The 10024-nt window shown below is 41.7% G+C and overlaps 1 long non-coding RNA gene and 1 pseudogene across 1 annotated transcript; one reads left to right on the top strand and one right to left on the bottom strand.

Annotated features, from left to right (window-relative positions):
- Window positions 1-429: 429 nt before the first annotated feature.
- Window positions 430-5176, bottom strand: LOC104868151. Its single transcript, XR_781965.2, has 3 exons — window positions 5034-5176; window positions 3770-3865; window positions 430-1472 (listed from the first exon to the last, which is right to left on the bottom strand). It is a non-coding gene; the product is annotated as an uncharacterized LOC104868151 (long non-coding RNA).
- A 2748-nt stretch (window positions 5177-7924) lies between these two features.
- LOC109118316 lies at window positions 7925-8252 on the top strand (annotated as a pseudogene).
- The last annotated feature ends 1772 nt before the right edge of the window (window positions 8253-10024 follow it).

The following is a 10024-nucleotide window of genomic DNA, read 5'->3' as shown; positions in this document are numbered from 1 at the left end:
GTATTAGCTCTTATACCTAGAGACAAATGGCTCCATTAAACACTGGAAAAGCTTTCTTACACTTGGACAGCCAGCTGAAAACATATAAATTGAAAGTCACATTCATAGCACAAATTCATCTTCACAATATGGTTCTCAAAATATTGCAGGTGATTTTATGTGAAGAGTTTCAGGCATAAGATTATAAGATGTGACTGCGTTAGAGGAGGGACAGTTGGGAGAAGGGCTATTTTATTAGCACTGTCAGGTTTGCCACAGGTGACGTTACGAAAGAATCAGCAACTCTTTGGACTATTAAGAGAATAAATGCATTGTTAGTCCCCGTGTGCTTTAAGAATTAAACTGTATGACAAGTGTGAAGCATTGAGCCTAAAGTGAGTTGCCTCAAGTGAGTTGGCCTGAAATCCTCCTCAAATCTATCAGAAAAAAGAGATTCTCAATTCCTCTTCAAAGAGTAGTAACAAGTACCATCATCTACAAAGACCTACCTGTCATGGGGATTGTAAGAAGTTGAGAAAGGCATTTTGAAATGAAAAACAATGAATTTTCCCTTAACTGTTTCTAGTATAGAGAGAAAGCAAAATACACAATGCTAACGTAACAGCCGATGTGATGTTCATAGCGTTGTAGCTCTGAGTGGTTTAGCAGGATCGGGGCAAGAATCGAGAACACACCCAGAGGTTGGAGGCAAGTGTACAGCTTCGTTATTTATGGTGGCAAGCTGACTGGAGATTCTCCACAAAGCGATTGGCAAGGAGCTGGCAGTGAACAGGATTTATATGGATCAAGGGAAGAGGGATGGGGATACAGAAGCAGGGCATTTAACACCAGTTCATCGGATGAGGAAGTTACATTTAGTTTACATGACTGGATAGAAAACTGCACTGGAATATACCTCATTTGTATATGGCGGGAAAGTAGGGATTATATCATCTTGAGGATACAGACACTGAGAACAAAGGGCAGTGAAGGAGGACATGTTTTAGGTGTGGGAGGGGTATGAGCCGGGAGAGGCTCTTTGTCAGTTATGTCAGCTAGCCAGAGGAAAAACTTCTTGTTCAGAAATCATTTTTGCAGCTCGCTAAGAGGCCTAGGTATCAGCTTCGCTTCTCTTTCTCATTTGTTGTATCTCTATCATAATCTCTGGTTGATCTGATTCCTGATTTCTTGGACAAGGTAAACCTTATAGTATCTTCCAGCTTTGATGTGTGCTGACTGGTTCTCCCCTCTGGCTGAGGTTCTGTTCAATGAACCCTTCAGGAGTGTTTGCCTGAATTCCTCCTTTCTCTAGAGATCCCTGGCTTCCTCTAGCCAGCTGAGACACTTCCAGGTGCCTGATCTAAGGCAGATTTCTTAGATCAGATTTTTTTCTCCATGAGTTGTTCTGGAATTGGGAAAGAGTGATGCAAGCAATTCATTATGGCTCAAAACCCGCTGTCTTCCATCTTGATATTCATTTGGTGAAAATTTATCTGCAGTGAGAGAGAAAAAAAAAAAGCCAACATCAAGAAAGAAGCAGAGAGTAGAGGTCCAGAGAGAGCCGGTTTAGTCTTGACTTTCTGGTTCTATTGCTGCAGTTTGAATGTCTTTCTCTCGGATTCCATGAGTTGAAGAATTCCCTTTTGGTCAAAACTAGTTTGAGTTGTATTTCTGTCACTGGCAGCCAAAAATCCTGATTTGGAAAATGTTTTTAAATTTGATCTAAACACCCGACGTGTTAATCTAGGATTGCATGGTTTTTTATATTACATTAAACCTTCTAATATGCTACCAATAGTAGTCAGATTTCCTTTTACTGGGTCAAAACACCCAACACCCACAATTTAAAAGTTTGGAGAGGTTTAATTGGCTCATGGTTTGAGGATTTCAGTCCACAACTGGCTGGCTCCAAGGAAGAAATTGCACGGTGGAAGGTTATGGAAGAGGAAAGCTGCTCACTTCACAGTGGCCAGGATCCACAGAGAGAAGGGAGGAACCAGGAACAAAAATACAGCCCTTGTAAGTTCGCTCCAGTGAATCACCTCCTAACAGCATGCTGAACTACTGAACACATCAGTGAGTGAATCCAGTCCAGTGATTCATAGTTCACCCATGATCCCATAGCCTTCCAAATACATGAGACTTTGCGGGGACATTTTATATCTGAACATAACACTACCCTTCAGGTTCAGGTCTCTTTGCAACATGTTGTTACCTCAGTAAAAACTAGTAGTTTCTCAGTGGTATAGAATCTTATCACCTCCGGGCCCAATAAATATACTCTGAGTGAGGTACATAAGAGAGGGACAAGGGAGAGAACAGGTAACACCAGTCCAGTGATGGGATAAAGCTGTCTAGAGCTCTTCAGAATCTGCTACTTTCAGTTATTGTCTCTCACATGGAGTTATTACAGAGGAGATCTAACTTTCTGAGAAGAGATTCTGCCCCCCTCAGCAAGTTTGAAATCATTTAGACAAAGTAAAAAGTCAACAATGACTCTTGGCTCTGAAGTTCTGCCTGCTAGCCTGGCAGGACAGGGTAACCCTGGTGGCTCAGCTCTTAGATGATGTTCAGTGTTTTGTGAAGCATCAAAAACTCAATGCTTCTCAAAAAGTTCCAAGAAGAATCTGATTCCCCAGGCAGCAGTGTTTCATTTGTTTTCCAGCTGGCTCCCTGCTCCCTGCATTGTAACTGTAAATGAAAACACTGCTCAAGACAGTGGCCACTGCCCTGCCTTACCTATTGAGACAGCAGGGAGAAGCCCAGAGCAGATGTATATTATGAAAATCAATGGAAAACCCAAGATTGCATGTCCAGGGTACAGCTGAGGGGCTGTGATGCTGGTCCCACAGGGGCTGTCAACTCCAGCAGTGTACGAGCACCTGTGACCTTGCAGAGAGCCTGATGCTTTCTGACTGGAATAATGTGTACCTTACATACTGATATATCCCTGAGTGTGAGTGGGAGTTAGTCACTGGCTTTGTGAAAGAATGCCTTCTGACATCACTTAAAATTCTTTATGTTACAGTTTTACTTTTGGAGGTTATATTATTTTCAGTGTCAAAGTATATCAATCTGAAGGCTTTGAGTCTTTCAGGAAACCAGCCTGCACTGAACAGTTTGGAAATTCATTGTTTATATAATAGGAAGCCTGAAGGAGGATGGGAATCCCTTTTGGTTGATGTAAGTAGGCTTGTATTCTACCGAAGATCCAAGTTCTTTCCATGACTTTGCTGTGCTGTCCAGAGTCAACTGCATCCTGAAGCTGGCTTTCCTCTTGGCCATAGGTAGAGTGGCTTCTAGTAGCATCTGGGGCTACATTTCCCATTGTTCATATGCAATTTAAGAAAGGGAGAGTTGCTTCTGGAACACTTTGAAAGGGAAAGGAAGTATGTTCTCAGAAATTTCCAGTAAAACATTTCTCATATCTCATGAGCCAGAAGCATGTTGCAAGCCAATTGCTGAACCAACCTTGAGTAAAGAGGCAGAGCCTCCCTTGGACAAGTCAATCCCACACCAGATCCAACAGTAGTAAAGTTAACTTCTCCTGAAGTATATGGATTATTTGGGATGGATGGGTTAAATAACCGAACCAAATCTGACTTCTGTCATACAGAAAACAGGAGAAATTCATGGCTAGATAGACATCCAATAATGTTAACTATCCTGAAGTTAAGTAGGCCACCCTCCTCTTTGGTTTGCAGTTTCAACACAAACATGATTTATAGGTCAATTTTTCAACTCTTACTTCCCAGTCCCTCATCCTATAAGAAGCAGCAGGCACACTTACCTAGAGAATCAAATGGGGAAATTGCTCATGTGGTCCTGTGAATTCCCTCTGAGATTTTGCTTGTAGACCCCTAATGTGGTTTGGTAAAATCCTCATCTGGAAAAGAACATTTGCAGCCTCTTGGTTCTAATACTCTAGGGTACAGAAAAATGTCGAGGTAGGAGATTGGCCTTGATCAAAATGCAGACCTCTGAGCTCTCCTCCTAGAGATTCTAACTTATGACTGCACAAGACTTGGATATCTGTACTAAAAAAAAAACCAACCAACCAACCAACAAACAAAAACCGACAAGAGATTTGGATACAAATCTTCTCTGGATCACATGGGAAAGCAATGGCCATGGGCCACATATTGGCTCAGTATGGGCTCTCCACAAACAGACCCAGAGAGAAAGACTTTTGTGACAACAATCAACTAGAAAGTGTCTCTACAAAAAACATTCAGGAAATGAGATGTGGGAACAGGAGAAAAAATAAGCCAAGTTAGGGTGTAAATTCAGCCAAGTCCCACAAAGTTAAACTTTGTTCAGTCCAACAGAGTATCTCCGGCAATAGAAATACAGAGTTGTCCCAGGAGTGATGAAAGGACTTGGGATATTATTATACTCCACTTCACTTTGTAGCCCCTAGCTGTTAGACCATGGCTAAACCAGGGTGCTGGAAGCTGGGTATAAAAAAAAAAATCTATCTAAATAAACATTGTCCACAAAAATGGCAAAGGTGTTGGAGGAGTTATGGGAAAATATCTACATATTAGATATGTCTGTTCTACATTTTATATGTTATATTCTAGTACACTTAAAAAGCATGATCTTTTGACATGGATTATATCTGAATAATGTATTATTAAAATATTTGAACTATACATCCAAGTTGATACATACTGAAGAATTCTAACTCTATACCCTTAGTTCCACACACAGTAGGCCATGAACCTACCTAATGTTCGAAGAGTGCACAAAAACACTGAACACTGGCCAGCCTCAGAGGTGCTCACCACTGACCTCTGCTTCTCAGCTAAGATCCCACACAGAGTTGGACAACAGCATTTGGATATAAAACATTTGCATACTACCACAGAGATCTTTCTAAATATGGGTTCAGATGTTTGTAATCAAAGAAATAGAGCATTATGGATAATGTTAAAATTCCCTTTCCCATCCTAATTCCATTACTTTCTTCCCAGCAAATGAATCATTATGAATTTGGTGAGTATCATTCTAGCCCATTACTTTATATTTATATACATAGTCTTAAAAATTACCTTTTGAGGTCCATGCAACTTCTTGACTTATTTTCTCGATTCAGCTATAAGATCTTTGAAGGATTATGACCTACCAGAGACCATCCTAAGCCCTATGTATACATTATCTCCTTTAATATTCACAGTGGCCCTATTTTTATGGCTGTACCATTGTTCCACTGTCACAGATGAGGAAGCTGAGTCCCAGGCAGACCAAAGGTCACACAGCTAGTTAGTGATTAAACGAGGCCCAGCACCTTCTCACTTCTTGTGCTGCCTTACCTTTCCCTGTCCTTTCTGTCCCTCCTGTCCATACCTCATCCAGTCTGAGGGTAGCGTGAGGAGTGAAGGCTGGCAGAGGACAGCACTGGTTAAAAAAAAAAAAAAAAAGGATCAGAGAGGACTGATTGCCATTTGTTGCTGCTCTAGTCAGTTTCATCTAGAAGCACTGTCCAAGAGTTCTCATGTGTATCACACTGGAAACAATGTTTATACTATGTTAGGAGCAGGAGAGTCTGCAGACCAGGAGGACTGATTTTTCACTTTCTCAAGGCTCATACACCAGATACTATCAGAAACATAACCAAGTCCTTTCAATGATGCTCTTAATATTTTTCTCACATTTCACATGAATAAACAGGTTTAAGAAGGTAGTGTTTTTCTCAAGGTCACATAATAAGTAGTAGAGCAGAGCCCCAAACTTAGATCTCTCGGGCTTCAGAATATACAACCCTCCCTAGCACTACACCACAAGGATGCTTATAGCAAGGTGCAAAGCCGGTCACAAGGAGTCCTATACATTTCATACGGCCTCCGTTCCCCCATACTTTGCAATGGAAGTGCCTAGATATGCTGTAAGCCCAATACATGCTAGTAGCCATGATGAAAAATGATTAAGAAGGTGTGCCTTCACCTAACAACTACCTTAAAGTTATCCCTGACTGCAGGAATAGCAAGTTGATGTAAATACAGGTAGGGGAAGATTTCAGTCACGCACGATTTTCTGACATCCACCTTGAATTTTGTCAGCTACGCTCGCTGCGTGCTACAAGTGAGCCCCAGGCAGTCCGTAGTCTCCTCAGGCCTGACTGAGAGAAAACAATTCTTCTGTAGACTCTGAGGATGCTGAGTCCCACCTGGGTGACTCGCCCCGGAAGCAGACACCATGGTGTGCCCTTCCCCCTCACCTCTGTCAGGTGCCTTCTATCCCTTGGTTGTTTTGGGTATTACAAGAAGCAGGCAAAAACTACTGAATGATAAATATTTGAAAAACTTTGTATGTGAGCCCCACTGTTAAGTAAAGACTGTAGACAGGGCTGTGAGAAAAGAGACTCTTTTAAGATGTGCCAGCAGAAGCCAGTGGCCACTGGGGAGCAACAGGACCCTGATGTAATCCTGAGAATGAATTCCTGTGCAAGCTTGTTTATGCTCCACCTCCCTTTCATTCCTGCTCAGAACGAGAGATCACACATAGGAAACAACAGCCCAGGGCCCCACCTGGGCCAACAGTGCCTTGATAACTCCTGCGTGCTTCCTTTGCTCTCGTGGGCCATATGCTCTGTAGTCGGCTTCATTTGGGCTGAGAAAACTAGTTTTCATCCTCTGCAAGGAAGGAAACCTTGCGCTCTTGGAGCCAGGCTATTTCTTGAGCATCTGTGTGCAACCATGGCAGGCATCTGGGACCGTGGGCTGCGCAAGAGCTCAGAAGTCATTATTGGGCCCTCGGCACACTTAAACTTTTCCCATTGTCTGTCTCGTCCTGCTTCCTCTTACTCGTTTATGCAAGTGCTGGTCTCTGAGGCCTTTCTGTGCAAACACCACATTTTCTTTAGCCATTCATTTACTGATACACGTACTTTCTTGATCTATGAAAATGGAAGCTTCCTACCATTCAATAGCTGGTAGATTTTGATGAGGCTTTGTCTAGATTAAAGTCTCTCCTACTAAATCTTGAGTCATGAGTAAAAGTCTTATCTGGAAGTATAAATAGGAATGCTCTAACACGAGCACCTGAGAGAACAGACGGCAGTAGGTATTTCTCGTTTTTCACAGTCTAGAGTCCAAGCACACTTTCTACATCGTGCGAGCGCCAAACTCATGACTGAGCACAGGCAAACAGATGCTGGGACTTCGAAAGTGGACGGAGGGAGGTAGTTGGAAATGTTTCTGTAGAGTGACTGCGTGGTACTTCATGTATGAGTGACGTCATGGTACTGTAGAGTGCAGCGGTGCGAGGATGAGCTGCAAGGGAGGTGTGCCAGCAGCAACAGTGGCCACTGGAGAGCAGCAGGGCCGGGCCAGAATCCTGAGAATAAATTCCCGATGCAAACTTGTTTACAGTCCACCTCCTTTCCATTCCGGCTCAAACCTAGTTCTTCAAATTTCCCACCGAGCGAACCACTGTCAAAGCCTCTTGGGAAAAGACCTTCTGGTTAAGGTATTGAGATTAGGTTTTGTTGTCTGTAACTCAAAACGTTATTAAATACTGCCTTGACCTCCCGCGGGGCCCGCGCGCTGGGTGCGTGTATGCACCTGTCCTGCAGCCCTTGCCCACGCGCCCGCGCCCCGCCCTGGGCGCCTGGGGTGGGCCTTTGGAGGATGCAGCCGAGAAAAATATTAACTCAGTGGCTCTGTGCAGCATAAGCATCATCCGCACGGGCAATCCCATTCCCTCCTACAGTTTCTGAAAACCTGTGATAGCTAATTAAGAAAATGCAGAGGATCTTGCAGACGGATGAAATCATCAACACTGAAGCGCCCGCGCCCCGCCCTGGGCGCCTGGGGTGGGCCTTTGGAGGATGCAGCCGAGAAAAATATTAACTCAGTGGCTCTGTGCAGCATAAGCATCATCCGCACGGGCAATCCCATTCCCTCCTACAGTTTCTGAAAACCTGTGATAGCTAATTAAGAAAATGCAGAGGATCTTGCAGACGGATGAAATCATCAACACTGAAGCTCTTAGAAAGGGAAAGAGGAAAAGGACACAGACGATGGACTCAGAAAATGCAAATAGTGAAGTGGAAAAAGGGCAGAGAAACCATATTCGGGAAATGCCTTTCTGCCCGGCGAAAGCTCCAGTGAGGACGAGACGCCCTTGGCAGAGCGGTCCAAGGAGGAGTTGTGTGCCAAGATAAAAAGCTTGAAAGAAAAACTAACAAACACTCGAAGGAAAACAGCCAGCTGCGACAGTCTTTGGTCATGCTACAAAGTAAACCTGGAGGAAACTGGCATGTCACATGAAAGGGAAAATACACAACTAATGAAAAGTGTTGCAAATCAGTGGCCATCGGTATTCTAGAAAGTTCAAACGTCATATTTTAAGAAAATCACTTGATTATAAGATTTAAATATGGAAGCAGTCTATGAAAACATCTAGTTTATTGCTCAAAATAGTTAGATTTTCCTCCAAACTATCCAATATTGTATTCATCTGATCATGTTCAACAGATATTTATTAAGCATTTACTAATGGCAATTCACATGGTACCTCCTAGAGAGAAAAGATGAGTAAATTACAGTAAAGGGCTCTTGATGTGCTTATCTTGTTCCTCTCTGTCAGGAAAAGCTCTAGAAAATGGGGTTTGTGATCCATTCTGGAAGCACTGGAATTAATGATTCCATAGATTACATTTTTGTTTTTGTGTTGGGAACAACAATGTGGGAAAATAATGCACTCCACTGGAGACCTAAAGGATAAAAATCAGCTTAAGCAAATTGAAAACCACTTGTTTTAATACTTCTTCATAGTATCCCATTTTGTGTTTGAGTGGTTTTTGTTTTTTTGTTTTGCCATTTGTTTATTTTTGCAGTACTAAGAACTAAACTCAGGGCTCTCTACTACTGAGCTACATCCCAGCCATATTTATTTTTAGACAGGGTCTGGCTAAGACAATCTCTCTTCCAGGGCTCTAGATCCCGCCCCACTGCTCTAGAGAAGGATTAGAACTTGCCGTCGTTCTGTCTCAGCCTCCCAGTGCTGGATTACAGGCATGCAGCTCCACATCTGGCTGAGTGTTTAATTTTCAACAATTGGGTTTGCATTTGTAGTAAACACTCTGCATTATTTTAGACAGCTGAAGATCTAACAGTTATTTCCTATGTTGGACAGCATTGTGTTGTAAAACAGTAAACACACAGAACATTTTGGAAATAGAAAAAAAATTAATAAATACACCACAGATTTACAATGGTATTTATATAATGGTATTTATCATTTTCTGACAGTAGAAAAATTCACAGTAAAAGGATTGATAAATACACCACAAATTTACAATCCAGGTCAGCAATCGGGAGCAAGGTTGAAAGGAGGCAGATGTATTATTTTGATTCATTTTCTTAGTTAAATGTTTTCCATATTTTAAAAAAGTTTATTGTCTTTTTTTGAAAAATGTCCATTTCATTTAGTCCTTGAAGTGTATAATGTACAGCTCTGTGTGGTACATTAAATGTTTTAAATGTTTCTATTGGTATAAATCCTTCACATTTTTAAGTGCTATTTGTAGATTTTCCTTTTTAAAAAAATATATGCCAGTAGGTAATATATTTCTAATTGTTTTCAAAAGAATGATTCAATTGATTAATTGTGCTCTTTTTATATATCATTTCTTTTTTGCATTTATTATATATTTCTTTTCAACATTAAACATTTTTAATTTCATCATTTTTTTCCCTCTTGATTGTAGCTTGGGTTTTTTTGTTTGTTTTGTTTTTTTATAGTACCAGGGATCAAACTCAGGACCTTGAACTTGTGGGGAAGGTGGTGGCACCACTGAGCTAAATCCCAGGCTATCTTCCCTTTTTTTTTAAAGACAAGGTCTCATTATGTAGTCCATGCTGGCCTTGAACTAGCAGTGATCCTCCTACCTCAGCCTTTCAAGTGTTAAGATTACAGTCATATTCTACCACTCCCGGCCTTCTTCTTTGTGGTTTTAAAATTACTTAAGTGAATTGGTCTGATCTAGTTCGACAAACACGTATTTAGGGTCCAAAGGGTGAGAAGTTCAGAGCAAGAG

This window comes from Fukomys damarensis, unplaced genomic scaffold, assembly GCF_012274545.1.
Source record: "Fukomys damarensis isolate Sample0158 unplaced genomic scaffold, DMR_v1.0_HiC HiC_scaffold_8, whole genome shotgun sequence".
In the NCBI taxonomy this organism is placed as follows: Eukaryota; Metazoa; Chordata; class Mammalia; order Rodentia; family Bathyergidae; genus Fukomys; species Fukomys damarensis.
This window is presented reverse-complemented; position numbering and strand designations above follow the sequence as displayed.